This window comes from Octopus sinensis, linkage group LG1 (genome assembly GCF_006345805.1).
Source record: "Octopus sinensis linkage group LG1, ASM634580v1, whole genome shotgun sequence".
Lineage (NCBI taxonomy): Eukaryota > Metazoa > Mollusca > Cephalopoda > Octopoda > Octopodidae > Octopus > Octopus sinensis.
Window position 1 is genome coordinate 37,493,226 of NC_042997.1, and position 25,395 is coordinate 37,518,620.

A 25,395-nucleotide genomic window follows, 5' to 3' on the forward strand; every position below is an offset into this window, starting at 1 on the left:
GAGCATTGATCGACACTGGGCTTCATACAAGATATATCCTGCTTGATTATAAAATTAGGACTGTCGGTAAATGTTGAGCCTGAGCGGCAAAAGATTAAACAAAATGCATAATGAAGAATATGAATGCAATGTAACACAAGAGGCAACAAAAGCTGATACGTAGTTTGAAAACAATTGGCATCCAATAGACGTATCTTCCTGCTGTAGATAGGGAAAAAACTATTATAATATCGATAACAATTACGTATATGGAAAGATGTGTTTATTTCTAATGATGACCAAATGTTTCTGCGTTAGCGATTATAGTCTTGTTTGTGGAAGCAAAACAAACGTAGATATGTGTAAACATGCATATAAATATTTCCGTCAGCAATCAATTATATTAAGAGTTTTCTTGCCATCTTACTATTTTACAATGTTATGCTAGTGTGGGTGTTGACACGAAATAAAATTTGAGACCTAGCATATTTAGCGAATATAACGCCCTCATACATATGTACATACACGCACAAACATACACACCCATATATATATATGCCATGAAGATATAGCTTTGTATTGTTAGCTTCTCGACATGAGGTGATTTAGTTTCTCAACAATACCTGTTAAGATGATGCCTACCTAATAAGCACTCTATCTGCCGGAAGCAGCAGTAAAATCTTTCAATTATTATACTCCACAATTTAAAATGTGAGATGCACACATTGGATAACGCAATATATGCCGTCTGATTGCAGGATGTGTTGGGCAGCCGGAAAGACGTAATGAGCGATTGCATAACTGTTATTGGCGACTGGAAATATGTAATGGGACTTCAATTATTAATCTGCTAAATGCGATTTCACCTACAACTAAACAGAAATACCGATAACATAAGTAAATTATATTTGTAATACGATCTTGTAAATGAATACAATTATGCTAGAAAATATGAAAGAAATGTTTAAAGAAGCAAAAGGTAAAGTCATCATAATCAACCCAGAAGAAATTCGTCCACAGCCTACCAAAAAAGCAGTCGTGTGCTAGCGAACAGGAAAATTTAACGGGAAAATCCAATCGATCCCAGAAAAGGAAATGGCAAAAGTATATTAGAACGAGATAGATACACTGAATTGATAAAAAAAAAAAAGAATGAACACAGTGAGTTTATTCTTACCACTACGTTAATTCGACAATTAATTAGTGTAATGCACCGTATGATGATGGTTGCCAAGGCCGGCATAAGGTTTTTTTTTTATTTGGGTATGATGTGTGCGCGTGTACGTATGTTTGTGTATAAAGGTGTATATATGTATTGATTAATCAATTGTTATATTTTACTAAACCTTTTAAAAAATTTTAATTTATGCAAAACGGCGGGAACTTGGTTCTCAACCCAACACACACCACACAACACACACACACACACACACCACCACACACGGCGGCGGAATGCAGTGGTATTTCGTCGTCGTTACGTTCTGAGTTCAAATTCCGCCGAGGTCGACTTTGCCTTTCATCTTTCGGGGTCGATAAATAAAAGTACCAGTTTCGCACTGGGGTCGATGTAATCGACTTAATCCTTTGTTTGTCCTCTCTATGTTTAACCCCTTGTGGGCAATAAAGAAATAATAAATATAATATATAATATATATATATATATATATATATATATATATATATATATATTTAAAAATTAAGGGTAGAAATTGATATTAGTCAATTAAAACCAGTGGTCTAGCACATTAAAAAGAATCCGAAGATTAAAATATTTTATATACCAATTAAGGACTGAACACGAAAAGGTGGACAGTCAACATGCTAGATATAGACGTCAATCGCCATCTCCACAAGGATTATGTTCTCAAATAAAAATAAAATTCACCACGACCTAAGGTCGTGCTGAATTTTATTTTTATTTGAGAACATAATCCTTGTGGAGAATGGCGATTTGACGTCTATATCTAGCATGTTGACTGTCCACCTTTTCGTGTTCAGTCCTTAATTGGTATATATATATATATATATATATATATATATGAATGTGTAAGTATGTATGTATATATAATCCCTGTGATATTTGCCATTTGTTTCTGCATCTATACATATTTTATTGTCCTATCTACACACTATTTCTTTTCGGAATCCGTTGATAGTATTTTTAATTTGACGCCACCTCTACAATTTGTTCAAACATGATTTAACGCTGTTTATGTAAGTTATTAGACCTTCTTCGTTACATATAGGACATTATGTCATGTGTAAAAATTAATCGCTATTTTTCAATAATGATGATGTTTGGTTCGTTATGCAACATATATTAACCCATAGTTATTTGTTATTTAAAACGGGTATTGAATATTAAGGTTGAAAAGGGGGCTTCAAACTGATCATTTTCAGTAAATACGTATACAAAAATAACCAAAGAAGCTGAAAATGGATCGTAGGTTTCCATAAATAATTTTCGGTATTTTAATTAAAAGTTATAATTATTTTCATTATTATGAATGTATTTACGCTAGTATATTGAAATTGAGGAAAAATAACTATTTCAAAATAAATCATTTCTATAAGGTTGACGTTAAAGAAAATCTAATATCCTGTACAATGCTTCTTGCATCATCCTGCCATTTTTGATGTGCATTTGAATTTCAATGATAATTGCATAAATCTAGAAGAAGTTATATATGCATGTGAGCGTGTATGTGTTCGTATATTCAAACTGCGTCCACAAAAGCGTAATATTCTATTATTAAGTTATGCGTATTGATATTGAATCTTCACGTATTACGTTAATACTAAACACACATAGATAGACATAGACATACAAATAGACACACATGCACACACATATATACACTTATATATAAATGTAACTATATATATGTATGTGCAGGTATATATGTGCGGCAATCCATATATTAAATTTATTAATTACTACAGCGCAGTATTAACTTAGTATTCGAAATTGAAATGCACTTCCTAAGTATATACTCAAATATAATAATCTTGTTGGGTACAAGTAATATTTTGTAGTATTTAAATAGCATCAATGACGTACACATTGCAAAATTCATTTCTCTTTTTTATATAGAAAAGTTGCTAATTAGATATTATATGCCATATCTATTAACTTTCATATAGATAACACAGACAAATTAATACTAATATTAAAACAAAAAATTAGTTCATGCTTCTCTTATATATTTCTGTTCATTTTATTATTATTTTTACAACACACAGCAGAAAACGTGAGCAACAATCGAGGAAAACGGTGCACAGAATCTGTGATGTTGAATGTTGAAAGTTTTCGGGTAATTCAAAAGCATATAACGCAAAACTCATTACATAATCATGACGATGCAAAACTCATTACATAATCATGACGATGCATATATGTAATACATATCTGTAGGTGTGTGTATACTCACACACGTACATGTGTGTGCTTGTGTGCGTGTGAGAGAATGTTTTTGTATGTGTGATATATTGCTGACTTCATAAGAATTTAGAATCTTCGAGTCATAATAATGTGATTACTTTAGGAGCAACTGTAAAGCCCGGAGAAGAGAAATTATAACACATAGCATGCCAATATTAGGTTGAAAACTGTTTAGATAGTATAATTCGAACCGAATCCTGTAAGTGCACACATATGTTGGTTAGTTAGTTAGTTAATTTTTTGGCTCAAAAAGCAAAAAGCAAGGCCATGTAGGGGGACATGGAGTTATGTACAGGGTGGTGTTCATGTAAAGAGTTCAGGCCATCTGTGGTCAAGAGAGACTTTGAACCGAGCGGTCGTCGGCATCTTCACTTTTTATATATATATATATATATATATATATATATATATTTAAAAAAGGAGATGTGGCACACGAGTTGTGATATATAAAAAAGGTCAGATAAGAGGAAAAAATCTATCAGAAAGGAACTCTAACCTTTTGATAAGCATAACAAATGCGCAACCGGTAAAAATAACTTCACCTAATTAAATTACTTAAATTACTTAAATTATTTTGTCAGCATTTCTTTCATTTCCTTTTATATATATATATATATATATATATATATATATATATATATATATATATAGATATGTGTGAGTGTGTATTTATAAGTGTTTATGTATGTGTGTGTGTATGTAAGTATGTATGTATGTATGTGTGTATGTATGTAAGCATGAATAATATAGAGGTAGTTAGCGGAAATAGCCAGCTGTTTCTTCATGAAGTGCATCTACTTATTCCATCATAACTATCAATATGTGGCCACAGTTGCTCGTGTGCTGTAGTCAAATATATATTAAAAATGACAATTATGGAAATATCATTTGCAGAGTTATTGCGTAATAAGACAAGAAAGAGGAGCTTTATTTTTGGTTTTGTTCATTCTCCATTAAACGAGTTTCATTTGCTAATATGAATTACAAAGATTTACATGCTACACATATATAAGGAATGTGCTAAGAAGCATGCTTCCCAACTACCTGGCTTCGGGTTCAGGCCCACAGTGTCTCGATTTGGGATTATTTCTTCTACCATAGCCCCGGGCCGACCATAAACTTGTGAGGGAATTTGGTTGACAGAAAGAAAACGCTTAGTGTTTATATACATATATATATATATATATATTAAAAAAGGAGATGTGGAACACGAGTTGTGATATATAAAAAAGGAAATGAAGAAAATGCTGACAAAATAATTTAAGTAATTTAAGTAATTTAATTAGGTGAAAGTTCTTTTTACCGGTTGCGCATTTGCTATGCTTATCAAAAATGTTTTTTTAAGAGAGATAGAGTTCCTTTCTGATAGATTTTTTCCTCCTATACGAGGAAAAAATCTATCAGAAAGAAACTCTTGTCACTTTGTATGATCGTGTATATATATATATATATATATATATATGCATACATACATGCATGCACACACACACACACACACACACACACACACACACACCACATATATATATATATATATATATATATATATATATATATATATATATATAATACATATATATATATACATATATATATATATATATATATATATATAATATATATATATATATATATGAATGAATGAATAAAAATGGAGTTTAACGCAGTGTAAATCAAATATTTTTACTTTCGACAACGTTTCGAAAATTCCACTGATACTATTCAAAAGAATAGATGGTATAAACAATGCAATCTTCTCTTCGGGAAAGTGAAAAAAACGAAAATCTTGAATGCGACATTTTAGCAAAAAATGATGGATGTGTATAGCGATTGACAGAACGCTATTAATATTGTTTAAAAAAACGTTATATGATATAACGTCATAAGTAGCTAACAGAAAGAGTATGGATACCAATAGTGAATGTTAAATATAAAGGAAATTAAAGTTTAAATTATATATAATTATAGAGATTACTTATATGCACTAAATGTGTGTTTTTGCCAATGCTTACATCTGTATGCTCGCTCTATAACCGTGTTTACATAGCTCAGAATTGCAGAGAAGACAGAATTCCTTGCCTTTGTCGAAAGCTGTCGAAATTGAGAGAATCAATCAGGTACAAATACATTCATCTATTTATATACATATATATATATACAGATATATATATATATATAATATATATATAATATATATATATATATATATATGTATACATACATATATATACATATATATATATATAGATATATATATATATATATATATAATATATTTTAATTGGATATTTTATTGGATTTTTATATTTTATATTTTATATTTTTTATATTTTTTTATTAATTTTATTCTATGTATTGGCTTATGATTTTCACTGTTTGATTTGCCTAATAGTGGTTTTATCTCTAACTTAATATAATATAATATATATATATATATAATATATATTATATATATAATATATAAATATATATATATATATATATACATATCTATACAGATGTATATACATAGACACACAAGTTCCATGCGTTATGGAGGGTGGATTCCTGCAGTGGTTCGTATTTTCCTTGCATATAAATATACACATACATATAAACATACGATGTGTTTATATTTGAAGGCTTGAGATTATGGTGAACGTTTACATTAATAGTTATGATGGTCGTTGGTATGAAAGGCAGTAAATCTCCGGGTATTGACCAAGATAATGTATTAGTTTCCGCTATTTTTGAGTCAACAAGTTGCTGAATCCCTGCGTGTAGTGAGGGGGTATGGGGAGACCCCTAACCTGATTGGTCAACTATCTTTTTGAAAGGCCATGACGCTGTTATGGTTGATTAATGGTTAACAGATAACGTAAAGACGAACTAGATAAAAAAATATATAAATGCATAAAAACAAATACGAACCACTGCAGGAAACCACTTTCCCTAACGCATGGAATATATGTCTACTTATATGAATATATATATATATATATATATATATATATATTATATATATATAGGCAATTAAAAATTATAAAAAGGCCGAATGAAGGTAAATTTTAATGAAAATGGATGTATGGAAAATTAAAAAATTTTTTTTAATATATATTTTCCATACACCCATTTTTTCATTAAAATTTACCTTCAAGTCGGCCTTTTTATAATTTTTCCTTGCCTATCATTTCCCCACGTGCGGTCAACACAACCCCACCATCTATTGATTTATATATATATATATTTCTCCTTTCATATACCTTTCATTTCTACAAACCTGTACTCCTCTCGAACTCTATTGCTTACTTCGATTCTACTCTTATTTCTCTACTTTACGTTGTCTACTGGGAATATTGTACTATACTTATTAATAACTGATTCCGTCGTATGTATATACATATGTATCTGCATATGTGTATATATATGTGTGCGTATATATAGGTGGTATATATATATATATATATATATATATATATATATATATATATGTGTGTGTGTGGTGTGTGTGTGTGTGTGTGGTGTGTGTTGTGTGTGTGTGTGTTGTGTGTGTGTAATTTATATATACATAAATTTTGCCCTCTGAACTTTTTAGACCCTCTTCTAAACTCTCTCATGAAGCCTAGAGTCATACCCAAGTACACTAATTTTATCTACCGATCACTACATTACACTGAATAGATGGAAATGACATGTGGGGTACAGTGAGCTCTTGCGGTAAGGAAATGTTTTTCTTTCTCTATTCTAGAAATTACTGGTACTCTATATATGTAAGACACAATAATTCATAATTGTTTAAAATAAATAGACATAATATAATATCTAGCAGTTGATGCATATTCTGGATCTCCTCCATTTTCTTCTTGCTGTATATATATGTGTATGTATATATGTATATATGCATGTATATGTATGTATATAGTCATATATCCATACATACATGTATATGTATATAAACATATAGCCATACATATGCATTTGTGTATGTGTACGTATGTTTGTATGTATGTGTGTATGTATGCATGTATGTATATATATGTATGTATGTAGCTGTTTCTACTACAAGATGTAGTACACTCATATCTGAGTCTTATTTCATTACACCTGTGTGCACTGCATCTTTTATTAAAAACAGGTGTGAGCTGAAAAAATAATGACGTAATTCCTGTTTCATATGTGTATCCGGAAAGACAAAAGCAAATGAAATTTTTGTTGGATATTGTTCGTTAAAGACGAAAACTTTATAAGTCATAATCATATATTATTAAAAAACAAAGAATATATCTGTGATATAAGAGAGAGACATTCTAATTTGGAACTTGTTATTACAATTATATCAGGTTTCATATGTTTAACATGGATTTATTTTCATTATTTGACCGTGCGAATAGTAGTGATTACATTGAAAAGCAAGTTCAATAAAATGGAATCGAAAGATTAAAATGGAACAAGAACATATATAACAGAAAGACGTCTTTCAAAGTGTCTAGAAGTGACTAGTTTAGTTGGAGGAAGAGAAACGTGACGAGACAATAAAGAAGAGGAGGGGAAACGACAAATGTATGTACTTAAGAATTATAAAAAGAAAACAGTTCTACTTTCTATATCTAGATTTCTGGGTGAAGACCCTACTTGAGGACTTTTGGATGAGCGGTTGTTCGAAAAGTTTGTTGCTCAGAGAAAACTACTTCATATATATAATATATATATATATGTGTGTGTGTGTGTGTGTGTGTGTGTGTGTGTGTATATATATATATATATATATATATGTGCTTGCCTTAATCGAATACGAATGATAGTAAGTTGAATTTTCTCGTTTGTGATAGAGCTTTGAGTGATAGATGAGTCTTTTCTTTTGTAAGTGATGTGTGAGTAAACAAACCAACAGCAGTTGTGAAAGGCAGTTATGAGGGAGATATGCACACACACGCATATATATATATATTCATATAATTATATATTTATATACGTGGCCTAGTCGCTAGGTATGTTACACTCATGATCGCAGGATATTGGGTTTAGATCCTAAACCGGGTGGTGCGTTGTGCTTTTGAGCAAACATTTCATCTCACGTTGCTCTGCGTCCACTTCGGCATCTGATGCGTGGTACACTGAGTAACTGTTCAAGCAAAGCCAATTTGATACAGGGAAATGAACTAATATACACCACATACATTTCATCACTATAAAGAATTAATTTGTGCTGGTCATTTGATAAAAGCTGAACACACATACGTCGTCTCCGACGAGATAGTCCATATCTAGCCTAGTATAAAGAAATGAATCGTTTAAATTAAGTACGTGTATAAACATCTTTAAAAAACAGTTATGCGATAATTTTGATTTCTCAACCACTTCAATACGTTTGCATTCAATTCCAACATATTTACCCACTTTCATTGGAAGAAAATATCAATCTTTTCCAGACTGCCAAATGATATGGTTTACAAACATTTATGATACTTATATTAACAACGTTATAATTGGCTTCTTCTACGTTTGCATCAAATAGTACTTTGTGACCAATATTATTGTATCGTTCATTTTTTTTTATCAGTAACCGTTTTATTCTGACGATGTACGCAAGATAAAATTATAATGTTTACTGGATTTTTTTCTTCATAAAATATTACAGGCTTAAACGTCAATATGAACAATGATTTACATTACCTGAGCGACCCGAGTAAAATTTTTTGTATTTTCATTTTCTACAGTGTATTAGAATCACTGAATTAATGCGTAAACCATTTATGGCGCATTCTATGAAAATAAGTAGCTGTGAAATAATACTTACTACATATCTTGTTTTGGGATGTATGAAAGTAGATATATCAATACCATAGATGTCCGTGATAACAATTGTATACACAGATGGAAGTAAACAGAAGAAAATTCTTATGAACTGACTTCATTTGTTGTTAAAAATTCTACAACAACCTGCACACTTGAGAAATGATATATCTAAGAAGAAAACGATTATAGTATGACACTGAGATGAAAAATAGTAAAGTAACCATTGGGTTATACGAAGACGAGAAGTCATCTTAAGAGAATATTTTGGTATGTGATTAAATCTAATAAATCATCCAATGATTCAGAAGGTCTTTCCGACAAGACATAAGATAATTCATGGCCGAAGTATGAAATATATTCTTTTCAGGTTTAATGCGTTACGCGATGTGGCACGCATAGCTCTCACAGCAGGACTCGGAATGTCATTTTTTCATGAATATCTGGAACAACTCCTATTGACTTAGCCGAGTTTCTTTTATTTTCTTTTATGGAATATCAAATAACTTTGTATTTGCTTTGCTACATCTCTGTGAATTGTGAATTGGTGAATATCGTATATGGCATGCAAGCTCGTACAGATATGGAATTTTATTTGCATTACTGCGCTGAAAGCACTTGGGAATTATTGTGTAGATATAGTGGAGAATACACGTGAGTATAACTACGTTGTATGTATGTTAGTGTGTGTATATGTGTATGTGCGCGGTGTCAAGGTGTGAGTATGTGTCAGTGTGCACATATATATATTTATATGCTCATGTTTATATACAAATGCAGATGCATATATAAATAAATAAATATATATACATATATATATATATATATTATATATATATATATATATATATATATATATATATATATATATATATATATATACCTATCTATACATACGTGCAAACGTATATGTACAGTGTTCGGGGTAAATTTGACGATTCCTTTTGTCCCCTTTTTTTCAGGATCAGCTTGATGTATTGGTGAATATTCAACGGCTTTGAAGAGTGTAATGACGAAAGTTGTAGTTGAGAAAAAGTTAGCTGACACGGAGGAATTATGAATATGAGAAAAGGCTTACCGGTATCAGGGGTATTCCTCCCGTATATCAAAATACCAGCATCATGACAACTGCTCAATGCACAATGAACGCTGTAAAGGCTGTAAGATGTGACACAGACACGTGACCAAGCTCCTGTGAAGGTTACGTCTTGCCGCTCCACAACTTTGAACTGGGCTTAGGCTCAATCAAGACGGCTATGTGAATCTGCAGGAAAGTTTTGTCAGATACAAGTTCCTGCAGAAAGGTTTTATATCTGAGGTCAGCATTCAACAACGGGCCATAGTTAGAAGTGGAAATAGTTAGAAGTGGCTGTTACAGAATTTCAGCGTCTTCAACAGCCTAAATTTCTGCCATCCTAATTCGGTCAATTGTTGTGCTATGGATAACTATGAATGAGGCGCGGTTGAAAGATTTAACAACCGCTCAGAGTGCAACACTAAAGTAGAGCTGGTGCTCAAGATCAAGGTGGTATTCGGAGATCTCAGAGGTACAATGTGGTACATGCCCCAGATTTCAGAGTCGTCGAATTAAGTAAGAACACCCTACAATCGTGTATGTATATATATATATATGTATGTGTGTGTGTGTGTGTGTGTATGTGTGTGTGAGTAAGTGTGTGTGTGTTTTTGTGTGCATGTGTGTGTGTGTGTAGATAGAAATATAGGTTCGGTAGATTGATAGATAGAGAGTTATGCATATATATATGTGTTATTACACACACACACACAGACACACACATATATATATATATATATATATATATATATATATATATTCTGTTGTGTCTGGGGCGCGACACTCTCATTTTGTGCCTTATAATTTAACACACTCACCGGAAAATAAAAATAAGGAATAAGTGGAAGTTTTACCGTTGAGTGTGTTAAATTATAAGGCACAAAAAAAGTGACTCTCCCCAGACACAACAGAACATGCTTCAACACACGAACTCAGATATACAATCTTGCAAACCAAATCCAAAAGCGAAATATATATATATATATATTTATAAACTTAGATTCTTAGAAACATACATAGAAACATACAAAGAAACATAAAGAGAAAAGAAAGTACCAGTATATTTTAAATATTTGTGTTATTTTATTCCACCTTTCATCCTTTTGGGCTAGATGAATTAAGTACCAGTTGCGTACTGGGGTCGATCTAATAACTGGGCCCCCTCCCCAGAAATTTCGGGTCTTGTACATAGAGTAGAAAAGAATATTTGCGTTTTTTTATAACAATACATACATATGCTGCTCTGAAACGCAGCGTATATTATTTCATTTAGTTTAGCCAAACCAGGTAATAATTTTTCAATCGTAATAAGTTAAAAATTACGAGTGTACTAATTTCTGAAAGTGATATTAATTTCTTTTAAATTTATACAACAATTTTCTATTGTGATATGTTAATTGCCTAGAAAATAATGATCAAGTGTGAGAATAAAGAATAGTAATCTTCTATAATTATTATTGAAGTTGCCGTATTGTCGAGTAAAGTAATCAATATGTTAAGAAGTTTTCTAAATCTTTTAGTTTGATATAAAACCATATCCAGTATTACTACACTACTTTCATCGACATTTTCCCTGCTAATATATCTATGCATGGATACACACACACATACACACACTCACACACATACACACACTCACACACACTCACATATAGGTATATATGTACGTCTGTGTGTATTTATAAATGTATTTATGTACTAGCTTTTCGGCCTTTGACCGCCGCCACGACAACACCGTCTTCTTCGTCTTGCGCAAAGGCATTTATTTCAAAATACGCCAGCTAAGATAAGTTAAACTGTCTAAAGTCGTAAGACACCCGCTGTTTTTGTCCTGTTATTACTATTCTTGTTTTTTATTTTTGCTTTTTGTATTTATATTTGTGTGGCATTGTTCGTTTTTCTATCCTTGTTTCGTATACATTCGATTCTTTTCCCAAGAAATCTAATGCTCGCAGCTTAGTTTTTCCTTGGGGCTGGCCGGATCGGAGCGATATCAGGATTAATCAGCCGAAATTGCTAGGATGATCCGGTTCCTGACTGACGATTAGAGGCTTCGAATGACCCGTCCGTTTTTTGTGTCGTCTCTTTGTTTGTTTTGCGTTCTGGTCCCATTTTGTATTTTTATATATAATTTCTATACATATGTATAGTTATACTTACGTACATATCTATCTATCACTATATATATATATATTATATATATATATATATATATATATATATATATATATATATATATATATATATATACAGATTCAGATGAATATAGTACTTAAGTTAAAGGCACGAGAATTTAGTATGGTATTATCCATATAATTCAAAATGGGTTGATTATAATCAAAATAAGCAACAAGGATATCCGTGTTGCTTCTTTTGATATATATCTCTTATTATAAAAGGCTGATTTTATCTGCCTCCCTTTGTATGTTATAGAAATCTACAATATAGGATTTCTTCAATTACAATTTACCTAGCATTTTTAAGAGTAGAATGCATCGTGTCGTGCCAGGTCCAGTTTTTAAATTTTCAACCCCAATTAAGCAAAATTTAGAGAAAACTCACATTGTGGTGTATATGTCAAATGTTTTTCTTAGTGTGGGCTACAGCACACGCAAACGCACACACACACAAACGGAGCGAACTGTTTCACTGACGCTATCACCCTTCTCCTCCTTTCTCTTTGCAAGTTTGCAGCTATTAAAGTGAAAACAGTGAATCCGACAGCGATTAAGAAAATGAATTGGTACCTGAATGGAGTGAAAATTTAAAAACTGTTTCTTTCGGTGATTTTTCTGAAGAAACTGCACCAAGCCACATACTTTCCCAGAAGAGTAAAGCCTTAAACTATTTCTTTTTACTTTTTCGAATGAGCCCATTTGAAATCATTACGGCGGAAACGAACTGTTACGCTAAACGTAAACAAAACGAAAGAAAGGATAGTTTGTTATTTCCCACAACCTTAAATGAAATTAAGGCCTATTTTGCCATAAATATTATTATGGGTATCAGAAAGTTACCCAGAATAACAAATTCTATCGTAAAATTTTGTTGTATACCCAATTGAATATTAGCTAATAACCCATTTTCTATAGCGATGTTTGAACAAAATTTTAATAATTTTATATATTGTTGAATTTACCTGTATCTACCTGCAATTAGAGTCACTTTGTGACAAAAATTATAGTATAGAATTGGTTTAGGACATTTCATTAAATTATCTTCAAAAGATCACATTAATATATTGATAAATAAAAAAGTTATTGTTGTTTAATGAAACCAGACTCAATTTATGATTACGTTAGAAAATAATTGAAACACATAAGGGGTGTATTTTGGTCAGAAATATAGTAACGAAAGGGTTAAGAAAAACCAAAAAATATTTTATTCTTTATAAATGTTGTGTTCAAAATAACATTTTCTTTTAAGAATGTGTATATAACAAAGTGACTTATGTCTTTATATATAAAAGTGAGGTTGTGTGTCTGTCTCCTACGATTTAGATTCGTAAATACTCCCACATTTTGCGGTGCAGTTTAACCAAAACCGGGTATCTTATAGCCGTGAGTCATATCGAGCCCTTCTGGGTATTAGCGCGCGTCTACGATGAGTCTACGATTTAAAACAATTTACCATCATATTTTTCCATTTTAATGCATTTTTTCGCTATTATATAAGGGAAGTAACTCTCTAAAAAATCTACGATGTGTCAACGATTTAGAAAAAAATTACCTTCATTTTTTTTCCATTTTTAATGCATTTGTTTCCTATTTTTTGACTATAACTCTCTTAAATGCTTATATAGTTATTTCCCTTACAAACCCGAGCAACGCCGGGCGATACTGCTAGTGTATATATATATATATATATATATATATCTGTATATCTGTAAAAGCAGGATGTGTGTGTGTGTGTAAGTGAATGTAATTTATGCACGTCGGCAAATTAGCACGCTTGTCACTCCAATTTTTGGAGGAATTCGCCATCATTAGCAGGGTTTTGTCAAGTTAATTTTCCCGAGGCACCCGCGGATAGCGGTAAAAATCGATTTTCAACCATAACGTTTACCGATCTTGAAGTTTGCTGACATGAGTTAAGTTCCCTTCTTGCCATAGCGATGTGAAAGTGTGTACGTGTGTGTGAGTGAGATAGAGAACTTGTGTGTTGATGTATGTATGTGTGATGGATGGAGGGGGTGAAAGCATTCATCAAAAATAAAATGTAAAATGTTTCTTTATTTCTTAAGCACGAGATATAGTCTTCAAATTTAGGAGATTTTTGAAAGACACTATATTTTATAATCAAATTATATGTAATTCCTCACACAACAATTAAAATAAATTGACTTTAAATTACTTATTTATCTATATCTCTAAAAGCAGGATGTGTGTGTGTGTGTGCGTTATTGTAATTTATGCACGGCCACAAATTAGCACGCATGTCGCTCCACATTTAGTAGGACATTGGTCCCGACCATGGCTGTGTTTTTGTCAACTTATTTTTCCCGAGGCACCCTCGGGTAATGGTAAAAATCGATTTTTAACCATAGCATTTACCAATTTCCACGTCGGTGAAATCCGTAAGTTTTCTAGCATGAGGTAAGTCCCCTGTCTAGCAATGGCGAAAAAAGAAAACCAAGGGTAAATTTTTAGATTAACCCTCGCGCGATTTTCACTAAGATAAAAAATCCTAATATGCTGCAAATCCCTTATTTTGGTTTGGAAAAAGGGTGAGGGTGAGAGTGGGGATCCTCCCCTCAATACCGGAATCACTGGAATTTATTTTTTTCGTTGAATGAATTCCTGTGACCTAATATGCTACAAAACCCTTTTGGGGGGTCCGAAAAATGGGATGGGGTGAGGTGGAAGCTCGGAAATTTCACCCCCACCCCATTGATATTTTCACCTGCACGATTTTCACGAAGGATAGAAAAAAAATAGGATTATTTTGCGTGGAATCAAGTATCCTGACCTCCTAATATACTGCAAATCCCTTATTTTTGTTCGAAAAAATGAGGATGGAGTTCACTATCCCGGAATCATTGGTATTTTGTTTTCGCCAAATGAATTCCTGTGACCTACTAACATGCTATAAAAACCTTCTTGGGGTAAAATGGGGAGGGATAAATTGAAATCCTCGGAAATTTATCCTCTCCCAACATTTTACGAAAATACATTTTCCAGATTGTGAATTACATGGTTCTTATTATATATATATATATATATGTATATATATATATATAGTAGAGAATGTGACATTTATATTTTGTGTGCGTGTATATATATATATATAATATATATATATATATATATATAATGTGGTGCAAACTTTTGATGCAACCTTCTCCAATGCAGAACTTCGATACAGCCTTGAACGATAGTGTCCCTAGGAGGGGTTAGGACTAGATAGGAACTTTTATAGATATGGATCTTTTATATAGTGCAAACATTTACCCATACGTGAGCAGAGTGTATAAATATATATCTATTACATCAAAGTTCACACTTTACTGGCAGTTGTGAACAGCGGAAATAAGATTGAAACTCAAATGAGACTACTCACTTTTATTTTACAAACACACACAGAAGGTCATACACACACCACACACACACACACACACACATAACTATACACATAAAAATGTATCGTTATACATGCATATATGCTTTACTGGGATATAAATACATCAATACATGTATGGAGGGCAAGCACAGAGACAGACACAGTAATACACACACATACATACACAACCACAAACACAACGCACGCGCGAATACACACATACATATATATATATAAAGAGAGAGAGAGATAGGTAAATAGATAGATTTGTTTCTTTATTAGCCACACAGGGCTGAACACATGCAGAACAAATTACAAAGTAGAGCTTTTCTTTTTGGGGAGAAAAGAAAGTGTGGTAGGTTTTCGATCAAAAGGGATCGTGAAAAAGAAACAAAAAGAAAAGAAAAACAAGAAAAGAAAATCAAGAAAAGAAAAAAACGATCAATAGAGATCGTGTATCACAGAAATGACATGATGTAAATTGTAAAGGGGGAAGCAGATAAGGTTTATCCGTGGAAAGAAAAGCCTACGGAAAAGACCACCTTAACCTCGGTCATTAACGTCACATGTTAACACATTTATTTGCATGTAAGTAACTCTCTGTTTTAATTTTTTCCGGTTCATAAGATTATGCTCAAGGTGGCTTCGTCATTCATACGTGCCATCCTTGCTACATTCACGCATCTTTTTTTGAAACATTCGCTAGACAAAACTTGCCTGAGAGATTGTCCAGAGAGGAAAGGTTTGTCTCTAATCCTTTCAGAGGCGTCCACCAGATACATTCTTTCGCCATAGCCTCAAGTATGATGAAAATAGCTCTTCCTTCCCGTTTGAAGGAAAGAGGCGTGACGATATTGACGATAGACTCGGCTTATAAACCGACTGGTCCCACACGTGACAGCAGTCGTTCGACATAAGACCACAGGTCGGAAATGGTTGGACACTGCACGAGTGCATGCAGAACGGTTTCGTCGCTCTGCCCGCATCTCGGGCAGGTCAGCCCCGTGTTTCTCGAGCCGTGTCTGTAGAGCTTATCCCGAACGGGTAGCGCTTCCCGGTAGCACTGCCAGGCTAGGAATCTCTGGAAGTTGTCCATAGGTCCTGGCCCGAAAGTCGTCCTGAACGGGCGGGTCAGGTATTCCTCGTCGACGCCCAGGTTCGCCCCGAGCTCATCGTCGTACCTCTCCTCCACTAATCCTCTATAGAATGCTTTGGTTGTGTTGAAGTCGCTCAAGGTCGATCCGGGAAGGCATAGTTACTTAAGAGCAACGCGACACTCACGGTGCCATTCGCGATAGATAGATAGATAGATAGATATATAGATAGATAGATAGATAGATAGATAGATAGATAGATAGATAGATAGATAGATAGATAGATAGATAGATAGATAGATAGATAGATAGATATGCATGTAGTTATTAAGTTAATTTTTCTTTTTAAGTTCAGTTATAATAATAAATTTACAACATTAAGCTGTTGAGTTACTCTATACTTTTTTAGATTACACATTTGTTATTCTTAAACAAGACTATTGCTGACAGTGACGTCGAAGTTTCGGTCATATTAGTTTCTGTTGAGTTAAATTCTTCCTTAGGTATGTGGGTCTCAGTAAAGTAATTAGGTTTTAGAGTGGGATATTATTTGAGAGGTGATATTAGTTTATTCTTGTATGCCGAACTTTATAAGTAGCTATTCCTATTTACATGTTGTCATTTTTGGTAGGTTGGTAATGTAAAGGTCAAAGGTAGAAAGTCCAGTATTTAAAAACTCAGCAATTGGGTGTATCAACTCTTTTGTAAATGAATGTTTTATGTGTTAAAGAAAGTTCTAATCCTTCTAAGAAGTATGACATACAAAAAACTGAAACTGATAAATTTAAGTAGGAACAATATCATTTCTTCAAAAAGTTAGAATTCTCTATTAAAATAACCAAACAAATAAAATTCGTCAACTACTTAGATATTACACTCGAAGTGGAATCCAGAAACTAAAAAAGCTTACGAAAAATATAATGAAAATATCCAGTTTCTACATCAAAAATCCAACCACTCCAAAATCTTTCAAAAGCCTAGTCAAGAACATTTCTATCAGATTTTACTCTTTATCAATCTTCGGATGAAAATATATTAAACGAAATATCAACTCGGTATACGTTGATATTTCCTTTTAAAAGGAAAAAAGTGCACTATATAAGAGGAAAAAGGGCACTATATAATCAACAAACCTCTTTCAATGAAACACCTTAAAATAGAAAAAAGGAAAATCATCTGGTTTAATCTACACTTCAGCACGTAAGTCCGCACACCAATAGCTAAAATAATATTTTCAAAATGTTGCAAAATAAACCCTTCCGCCCAAACCACAAGTACTACAATACACGATTCAACCACAACGCGCAAACTTTTCGCAAGCAAAACAGGAAATATGAAGCGTTGCTATCAAACTTAAATGGAGATTAGAGTTACAAAAAAATACTTCGCGTGGCATCGATTTGAAAATACTGTCACGCAAACAACGTTACAAAGGTAACAACAAATCCTGCCAACATTGTGTTAAGATGTCCTACCACATTATTACTTTCACGAACCAAATTCTGAACCTAAACTTTGAATTAGTCGTTTCATAAAAAATAATAAAACATTTCTAATCTATAAAGGCTAAACATGTTAACATATGAGCAACTCCCCTCTTTCGACATATATTATAAACTATCCCCATAATATACTTAAAAACTCTTTTACAGGTTTACATTAAAGAAGTAGTTGAGAATTTATCTAAACGTTTCCTTATCTCCAACCAGAGTGAACACAAAAGATTTTCTAATATAATAAGAGAAGCCCTTGTGCACATTCACAAGCAAATATATATATGTATCCGTACGCAAGCAAACAGGAAGACCCTTCACCTTTTTAATTATTTTTTTTCTTTTCTGAAGCATTCTTTTCAAATTTATAATTTCTATGCTTTTACGTTTTAAATCTTTTTTTCAAATTAATTTTTTTTATATTAAGATATTTAGTCCCATTTGTAAAAAAGAATGTATACACTTCTTTATAATTCCCCATTTTCGCATATAGATACAGATACATAAAATAATACATTATAAAATATAAAATTCGAAACAGAATTGTAGAAATATTTATAAGCACATAGCCCACAAGCGGCTTTTCACAACTCGATGAAATTCATTCACACTCATATCCTCACCAATGAAAGTTCGAAGTACTTTTCTCGTTTTAAACATCTAGATATTTCTGACAAGAAGCGTTCAAGAAATGGCTCTTCAATTTCGCCATCACTGAGTAACTTTCCTCGACTGGATTGAAAACTTCTTGTGCGTGCTGTTTTGGCTTTGGTAAAAACGTGATGATATCTTTCTGCATTCTTTTTATCGATACCAGTGTCCCTATCAATCACAAAATCGGACCCACTTTTTTTCGGTGTTTCTCAGCTATATTCAATACTTTCTGTAAAAGAAACTATATTAGAAGATAATAAATTGAAGATACAGAGGATGGATAAGCGTAAGTGTTGCATCGATTATAGAAAGAACAGCTATAAGTTTACACCGGATTCCTTATTACTCTAGTCAGTGGAGCAAGGATTTCTTGACCCGAGTTCATTGTTTTATAGAGAAAATGAATAGCACTAGGACAAGATAGTAGGTTCTGAAATGTTGAATATTGTTTCTGTGCAACAAACAGGAACATTGCAAGCAATAAACTCTCGGCTTTCATTATTTTCGACTTTTCTTTCAGATTCGTAACCTCTCCAATTTTACCGAAAGATGAATTTTCATTAAGGCGAAGATGGCGTTACATATCTGATGCCGTCTCTCTTTACAAAGTGTTACATTTCTGAAACGAAATTGTTCCAAGTATCGTTTTAACTAATCAGGAACAACGACTCCAGGCGTCAGGTGTTAGAGGTCAGAATAACCAAAATCAAATTAATTGGAAATGTCCGTCGTTTTTAGCACATTCAATCTATCTAGTCTTGATTCTTTCTTCACCATGCTCTCTTTTCCGCTCATTGCCTTGCACTTTAGTGATATAATGGATTAACTGATTTCATAATTTCTACAATTATCACCCTGTGAACTCCAGTTTCTAAATATATATCGTAGTGTGTCTCGGTAACGAACGTAGTTTTATAATGTGTGATAATGAATTGTGTTGGGTAATCATGAAATGTACTGCCTGATATTGCTTCGGGGGGCGACGAAAATATAAGCTGAAATTGTTCAGAAGATACTTCTGTAATCGGCAACGCTGCCATCAAGTATACAGATTAGAGGTGTTTCTATTCACGCAGGCAGGTTCAGTCGACATTCTTTCTTTTAGTTCTTACTTGTATTGGAATGCGTGTGTATGAATGTGTGTATGTATGTATCTGTGTACGTATGCATGTATGTATATATATGTAATATATGCTTATATATTTATCTCTCTCTCTATATATATATCCGTTTCTCTCACTCTCAAGATATATACGTGTATATGTGTGTGTATATATATATATATATGTGTGTATATACATATATACATATGCACACACACATCTCTCTCTATATAAACGGCAGTTTGTCTGTGCGTGTTTCTGTGTGTCTGTTTGCTTGTACCCTCACCCTGACCACGGTTTTCAACCGATTCTGATGAAACGTGACACACACATAGCCCAATGTCATAATTCAAAACTAACGCAGCGAAAATTTTGAAAAGTTCACCCAGTTCTGAAAAATATCGCTAAATTCGACATGGGGTCGAGAATCAGAAACACAAACCACAAACTGTCTAGAGGATGCAGCTCCACCTTTTTTAACTCTCAAAAAAATTTACCATCATTTTTTTCCATTTTTTTGCTATTTTTTGGCTATAACTCTCTACAAATGCTTTATAGTTATTTCCCTTACAAACCTGAGCAACGCCGGGCGATACTGCTAGTATATACATATATACCTATATACCTATATATATATATATATTATATATATATATATATATATATATATATATGCACATATGTATGCATATGTGTGTATAAATAATATCTGTATATATTCATATATGGGATTCTGCTTTGGTCTAGCAAAACAATTTAACTTTGATATGTATATATATATTCTACTATTTGATACAGTAATAGCTTTATTCTAATCTACTTTTTATTGACAACACACATTTCATAACAGATATTTTGGCACTGATGTCAGCAATCAGAAAAACATTCTTTGTTCCTTATAGCCATGTTTACCATATTTGCCAGATATTTTATAATCTGTTAGAAGTCTTTCTTTCTCTCATATCTAAAGAGAAAATTACTCTATGATGGAGCAAGGTCTTTAATTAGGTTCTAAAACGGTTTATAACAAATCGGCTGAATGTGTCCACAAGGACATTGGACAGCTGTTCGGAAAATTCAATAGAAAGTAAGAACGAACTTTGAAGACTTCGATGAATAGATTAAGCAAATATTCTTTTATTCCTCTTACTAGGTTTTATTTCTTTACTTTATCTGAATTTATTGTTTTATTTTTCGTTGGCTCACTTACAAAATCTATGAAGGAATCAGCTTTTGTATCAATTAAATACTGGTTTCATGTCGTTTAATATCATTTCAGTATATTTTGATTGTTTTCGTTGGGAATATTTTAATAGTTTATATATCTTTTGAAGTGTTCGTTGCCTCTTTTACAATATTTTCTGGCAATGTTTGTTGTTTATCTTTGGAACTCGGTTCCATATGGTCATAAGTTTCAAGTAGTTGTTTTGTTGTTTTTTTTTGTTTTTTCCCTCCATCAAATTCATAGCCTTCTCTTAAGTAAATGTATACATATAGCAATAAATATGTCGTGTTCTTTTCCTGATTATAAGGATATACTTATGTACGTATGCCCTTGCATACACAATTATACGCGGCGATAAACCTCCCCAAAAAAACGCACATACATGTTGGTGTATATATAAAAATATACACGGTCAGACATGCACACACATATCCTTATGTGTGTAGATACACACACACATAAGGATATGTGTGTGCATGTCAGAATATATTTGTATGTATGTATGTATGTATGTATGTATGTATGTATGTATGTATGTATGTGTGTATGTGTGTTTGTATGGATGCATGTGTGTATGTATGTATGTGTGTATGTATGTATATGTAATTGTGAATGTGTGTGTATGTGTGTGTATACTACAAAAGAATAATAATATGAATACAAATTATTATTGCTAGCAATTTATATATTGTTACGTATGCTAAATAAACATGTTAAGCAATAAATATCTTAAAAGAAATCCCTATATTAAGAACAGTAATTTTACATGAGAATAAAACCAACGATCTCAGATGTGCGAGCGTAGTTAATATTCAGAATTTGATTTCCTTTCAGGAAAATCCTATTTAAACATACACCTATCTAATTATTATGCTGCACACTCGTAACTGTTGCTGGAACGTTTGTAATCTAGCGGTGAAATGTGATTATTCCAATAGAGTATCTAATATATATTATATGTTGTATGATAATAAAAGCGTTTTGCAAGTGTTTCGTGTTTAGAACTATACTTCTTTAAAGATTGGTCTCTAGATACATATCATAGTTCCGAATAAGCCAGTTAATAAGCATCTGGACCACCAGCAGCAATATTTTCCAACATTTGGGCAATGACACAAAAGTACCACAAATGAATCTATAAAAAAGAAACTACATAATCTATGACAATGCTTTCTGAAAAGTTGGATAAAAAGCACCTTTAGATACAAGTTGTTTACGTCTTCTGGTTAAGAAAATGTATCGCTCTCTCTCTCTCACTGTAGCTGTCGCAGTTTTGGTATTCCTTAACATGCAGTCTTGATTTTGCCTGCACCTTTGGTCTATGGTCTTACAAAAGAGTAAAGTATCATAGGAGGGTAGATAGATAGACAGATAGATATGTAGATAGATAGATAGATAGATAGATAGATAGATAGATAGATAGATAGATAGATAGAGAGAGAGAGATAGATTGAGAGAGGGAGTGAGAGACAGACAGACAGACAGACAGTTACAGACAGACAGAGATGCATACATACATATATACATACATACGCAGGCTCGTGTCTATACAACTTTAAGAGCTTCTGAATGAAATTTGATAGAATGTACTTTTTACTTAAACTAACTACTCTGGTCTCATGCAATCTTCAGGCGATAACATTTCCTTTCGCCCACGGGAGGATCTAAAATACTTTGAACCGGTTTCGTTGTTTTATATTTGGCTATCGTAATACTGCCTGACTTTTAATGTTGCTTTGTTGGGTCTTTATCTATGCTGGTCTGTATTTGGAATTGAGAGCGAGAGGTACCACGTGTATGGACACAGTAAATGGGGAGAAAGTAAGCAGATTTAAAGTAACTGCTTCAATTGTTATTACAGAAATAGATATTGCCGTTTGTTCTCCGACGCATACTATCTTTGTCTAACTTTAGCTCACCAAAATCAAATTTTTCCAATGAAGTTTCCCACAATTTCTCACCGAAAAAGCGGAAGAAAAAATGATCATTTGCTAAAAATATTTATTCAATTTCGGCAAGTTTAGGAGTATACGTACGTATATATGCATCGTTAGCCATACATATTACGAACTTAACGATGAATTTCTTTTTTCTTGTATTTTCCGGGTTTATTTATGGCGTGCTTTATGGGTGTGCGGTTATTAGAATCGAGTTGTGTATTTTATAGATATAAATAGATGTGATTATTAGGAGAGGTTGATATAGCAACATGACTTAGGCTTTAATCAATGTTTATATAAAACTGCATCTATGAGTTATTAATATGTTTCTTTCAATAATGGTTTCGAGTTTTGCCACAAGGGCAGCAATTTTGGAGGAGGGAATAAATCGATTAAATCGACCCCAGTGTTCAACTGGTACATTTTTATTGACACTTGAAAGGACGTATGGCAAAGTCGACCTCGGCGGAATTTGAACTCAGAACGGAGCGACACGCGAAATAACGCTAGGTGAATTTAAAAAATTTTTTTTATTATATTTAATTTTGTGACTCTACATTCCACTGTGTCAATGATACTTATGTAATAGTCCTGAGTATTCCTTACTTGATAAGTTTATATATATATATATATAACAGATATTTAAGTTACTATTTCTTTACCTTTGCGAAATCTTATTTAAAAAATATATGACTCCGCAAAATCTATTTTTGCTAGTATTATTATACATCATACTGGCACCAGTTACAGAGCAAAAGCACAAACAGCTGAAAATATGCAGCACTAGAGATTGTTAGAATCCCCTACCTGTTTGTAATTAGTTTGAATATATATATACATGTATATATATATATATATATATATATATATATATATATATAATATATATATATATATATATATATATTATAATCATATATATATATACATATATAAATATATATATATATATATACATAATAATATATATATATTATATATATATATATATATCACACCCAAGCCCCAGGTGGGACTACCCACTATATACCAGACCACCACAGCAAACAGACACAGGATGGACACCGCCGGCAACAACGTACACCTCACCTCGATACTCCTACTGAACATCAGAGGACTGCAAACACTCAGTAACAGGACAAAGATCCCGTTCCTGAGAGACTTTGTTGCATGCAATCAAGCCTTATGCATAGCACTTACAGAAACGCACCTGAAACCGGACATAGCAGATGCGGAGTTACACATACCACAGTATGCTGTACTACGGACCGACAGGAAAGAAAGGAGTGATGGAGGTGTTGCTATGTACATCCGTGAGGACCTCACACCCCAGGTCCTCTTGTCATACTCAAACTCGGTGTGTGACACACTAATTGTACATATTAGGCAACTTGATGTAGTTGTGTGTGCTACATATCGCCCTCCAGATGCCCCAAGCCATGTGGGCAAGTTTGAAGACTGCCTTATAAAAATAGAAGAAATTCTAACCACATTAGAACAACACATAGGTGTGCTTCTTATGGGAGACTTCAATCTGCCCAATGTCAGATGGCCCGAGGTCCTTTCTCTCCCAGGAATGACAAGATGTGAACGAGGACAGGCGAGGTCCCTCCTGAACCTCATCAACACCCTGTACATGGAGCAGGTAATACTCCAACCAACCAGGGCAGGTAACACACTGGATCTCTGCTTCACAAATGACATGGATCTCATCCATAATGTGAAAGTGACACCGACACTACTCTCGGATCACAACATGATAGAGCTGACCATGTACGGGCCAAAAGAGAGCACGGACATGCAGCCTACAAGAAACCCTCAAAATCTTTCCAGCTTGAACTACCATAAGGCAAACTGGAAACAAATTGAGAAAGAGATCCTCAAACAAAACTGGCCTAAATGTCTCTCCTCGCCAGACATCGACGTGAAACTTCAACAATTCATGTCTGTAATGCAAGCCATATGCTACAAATGTGTCCCAGAGAGAAAGGCCACTGTACACAAGAACAAAATCCCTAGAGAGAGGAAATTTTAATGAGACGGCGTACGAAATTTTCAA